We start from the raw sequence: 4,141 nt of genomic DNA, 5'->3' as shown, positions 1-4,141 counted from the left end.
ACAATTCTATGTGTACAAATTTGATAAAATATATGAAATAGACCAATCCCTTGATGGGTATAAATTACTAATACTCACACAAGAAGAAACAGAATATGAATAACCTATATCTATTGAAGAAACTGACTCAATAATTAATAACCTTCCAAAAACAGAAAATACCAAGTCCAGATGGTTTTACTAGTGAATTCTACCAAACATTTAAGGGAGAAATTATACTGATTCTCTATGATCTCTTTTAGAAAATAGAAGCACACGGAACATTTTCTAACTCATTCTATGAGGTCAGCATTGTCCTAATACCAAAACAAACCAGAGAAAGACATTATAAGAAAGAAAAATTACAAGCCAATATTTTTCATGAACACCGATGTAAAAAATCTCAACCAAATATTGGCAAATCAAATCCAACAATGTAGAAAAAGAATTATACACCATGACAAATGAGTTTTATTCCAGGTATGCAAGGCTGGCTCAACATTCAAAAATTACTTCAGGCCGGGCGTGGTAGGTCATGCCTATAATCCCAGCACTTTGGGAGGCTGAGGCGGGCAGAGTGCTTGAGGTGAGGAATTCAAGACCAGCCTGGCCAACATGGTGAAACTCCGTCTCTACTAAAATACAAAAATTAGCCAGGCGTGGTGGTGTATGCCTTTAATCCCAGCTATTTGGGAGGCTAAGGCAGGAGAATCGCTTGAACCTTGGGGGCGGAGGTTGCTGTGAGCCGAGATTGCACCACTGCACTCCAGCCTGGGTGACACAGTGAGACTCAGTCTCAAAAAATAAATAAATAAACAAAAATCACTTCATGTAATCCATAACCTCAACAGGCTAAAGAAGAAAAATATACAACCATATCAATAGATGCAGAAAAAACATTTGACAAAGTCCAACACCTATTCATTATTTAAGGAAAAAAAACAGTGGACTTGGAGTAGAAGGAAACTTCTTTACCTTAATAAAGAAAGTCGCCCAGCTATCCCCAAGGCCACTGAAGGTCAGCACAGTCGTGGCGTTCCCTGCACCGGCAGTCTACCTGACCCATCAGCAGAAGGTGTTGAGGCTTTAAAAGCAGGCACTGCCACTATCATACTGAATGGGCAAAAACTGGAAAAATTCCCTTTGAAAACTGGCACAAGACAGGGATGCCCTCTCTCACCACTCCTATTCAACATAGTGTTGGAAGTTCTGGCTAGGGCAATCAGGCAAGAGAAAGAAATAAAGGGTATTCAATTAGAAAAAGAGGAAGTCAAATTGTCCTGTTTGCAGATGACATGATTGTATATTTAGAAAACCCATCGTCTCAGCCCAAAATCTCCTTAAGCTGATAAGCAACTTCCGCAAAGTCTCAGGATACAAAATCAATGTGCAAAAATCACAAGCATTCTTATACACCAATAATAGACAAACAGAGAGCCAAATCATGAGTGAACTCCCATTCACAATTGCTTCAAATAGAATAAAATACGTAGGAATCAAACTTACAAGGGATGTGAAGGACCTCTTCAAGGAGAACTAAAAACCACTGCTCAATGAAATAAAAGAGGACACAAACAAATGGAAGAACATTCCATACTCATGGATAGGAAGAATCAATATCATGAAAATGGCCATACTGCCCAAAGTAATTTATAGATTCAAGGCCATCCCCATTAAGCTACCAATGACTTTCTTCACAGAATTCGAAAAAACTACTTTAAAGTTCATATGGAACCAAAAAAGAGCCCACATTGCCAAGACAATGATAAGCCAAAAGAACAAAGCTGGAGGCATCATGCTACCTGACTTCAAACTATACTACAAGGCTACAGTAACCAAAACAGGATGGTACTGGTACCAAAACAGAAACATACACCAGTGGAACAGAACAGAGCCCTCAGAAATAATACCACACATCTACAATCATCTGATCTTTGACAAACCTGACCAAAACAAGAATTCTGTGTTTAGTAAATGGTGCTGGGAAAACTGGCTAGCCATAAGTAGAAAGCTGGAACTGGATCCCTTCCTTATACCTTATACAAAAATTAATTCAAGATGGATTAAAGATTTAAATGTTAGACCTAAAACCATAAAAACCCTAGAAGAAAACCTAGGCAATACCATTCAGAACATAGGCATGGGCAAGGAATTCATGTCTAAAACACCAAAAGCAATGGCAACAAAGGCCAGAATTGACAAATGGGATCTAATTAAACTACAGAGCTTCCACACAGCAAAAGAAACTGCCATCAGAGTGAACACGCAACCTACAGAATGGGAGAAAAATTTTGCAATCTACTCATCTGACAAAGGGCTAATATCCAGAACCTACAAAGAACTCATACAAATTTACAAGAAAAAAAACAAACAACCCCATCAGAAAGTGGGCAAAGGATATGAACAGACACTTCTCAAAAGAAGATATTTATGCAGCCAACAGACACATGAAAAAATGCTCATCATCACTCGCCATCAGAGAAATGCAAATCAAAACCACAATGAGATACTATTTCACACCAGTTAGAGTGGAGATCATTAAAAAGTCAGGAAACAACAGGTGCTGGAGAGGATGTGGAGAAATAGGAACACTTTCACACTGTTGGTGGGACTGTAAACTAGTTCAACCATTGTGGAAGACAGTGTGGAGATTCCTCAAGGATCTAGAACTAGAGATACCATTTGACCCAGCCATCCCATTACTGGGTATATACCCAAAGGATTATAAATCATGCTGCTATAAAGACACATGCACACATATGTTTACTGTGGCACTGTTCACAATAGCAAAGACTTGGAACCAACCCAAATGTCCATCAATGACAGACTGGATTAAGAAACGGTGGCACATATACACCATGGAATACTATGCAGCCATAAAAAAGGATGAGTTCATGTCCTTTGTAGGGACATAGATGCAGCTGGAAACCATCATTCTCAGCAAACTATTGCAAGAATAGAAAACCAAACACTGCATGTTCTCACTCATAGGTGGGAATTGAACAATGAGAACACTTGGACACAGGAAGGGGAACATCACACACCAGGGCCTGTTGTGGGGTGGGAGGAGGCGGGAAGGATAGCATTAGCAGATATACCTAATTTAATTGACAGGTTAATGGGTGCAGCACACCAACATGGCACATGTATACATATGTAACAAACCTGCACATTGTGCACACGTACCCTAGAACATACAGTATAATAAAAAAAATTAAAAAAAAAAAAAGCAGGCGCTGCACCACCTCGAGTTGTGGTGCATCCAAAGCGACAAATACCAATAATTTGCTTATCTGATGAGAGCCTTGTTTGAAGAACATAAGAATGAAAAGGATATGATGAAGGCCACCCAGCTGCTGAAGGAGGCTGAGGAAGAATTCTGGTACTTTCAGCATCCACAGCCATACATCTTCCCTGACTCTCCTAGGGATGCCTCCTATGTGACATATGAGTGCTACAAGGTACCAGAATGGTGCTTAGAAGACTGGCATCCTTCTGAGAAGGCAGAGTATCCTGATTACTTTGCCAAGAGAAAACGGTGGAAGAAACTGCGGAGGGAAAGCTGGAAACGAGAGGTTAAGCAGCTGCAGAAGCAAATGCCACCTGCCCAAAAGGAAGGTGATTTGCCCCCACTGTGGTGGCATATTGTGGCCAGACCCCGGGAGCAGTCCATGTAGAGAGAGAGAGACCTCATCTTTCATGCTTGTGCGTGAAATACACTACAGAACATACACTTGCTCTAATAAAAAATCAGTGAAATAGGGAAAAAAAAAAGAAAGCTTGCCAACCCCTACAGCTAGTATTATATTTAATGATGAAACTAGATTGTTTCCCCTGAAAATCAGAAACAAGGAAAGAGGTCTCCTGTCACCACCCTATTTAGCATCATACTAGAAGTCCTAGCTAAGACGATAAGATAAGAATAAAAAAAATAAACAGATAAGGAAGGAAGAAATAAAACTGTCTTTGTTTGCAAATGTGATGATTGTCCATGTTGAAAATCCCAAAGAACTGACCAAAAAACAAAAAACAAAAACAAAAAAGTCTTGAAATGAACAAGCAATTATAGCAAGATTGCAGGATACAAGGTTAATACAAAAAATTTAATTGCTTTCCTATATACCCACAAGGAAAAAAATGGATTATAAAATTAAAAATACAT

The 4,141-nt window shown here is 39.2% G+C and overlaps 1 pseudogene across 1 annotated transcript; it reads left to right on the top strand.

The window, feature by feature from the left end:
* The first annotated feature begins 3,217 nt into the window (after positions 1-3,217).
* Positions 3,218-3,739, top strand: LOC112621179 (annotated as a pseudogene). The gene has a single exon (XR_003118678.1). The product of XR_003118678.1 is annotated as an NADH dehydrogenase [ubiquinone] 1 beta subcomplex subunit 9 pseudogene (transcript).
* The last annotated feature ends 402 nt before the right edge of the window (positions 3,740-4,141 follow it).

Source organism: Theropithecus gelada, chromosome 3, assembly GCF_003255815.1.
Source record: "Theropithecus gelada isolate Dixy chromosome 3, Tgel_1.0, whole genome shotgun sequence".
NCBI classification, from domain to species: Eukaryota; Metazoa; Chordata; class Mammalia; order Primates; family Cercopithecidae; genus Theropithecus; species Theropithecus gelada.
The sequence above is the reverse complement of the archived record's forward strand: the minus strand, read 5'-3'. Positions and strand labels throughout refer to the sequence as shown.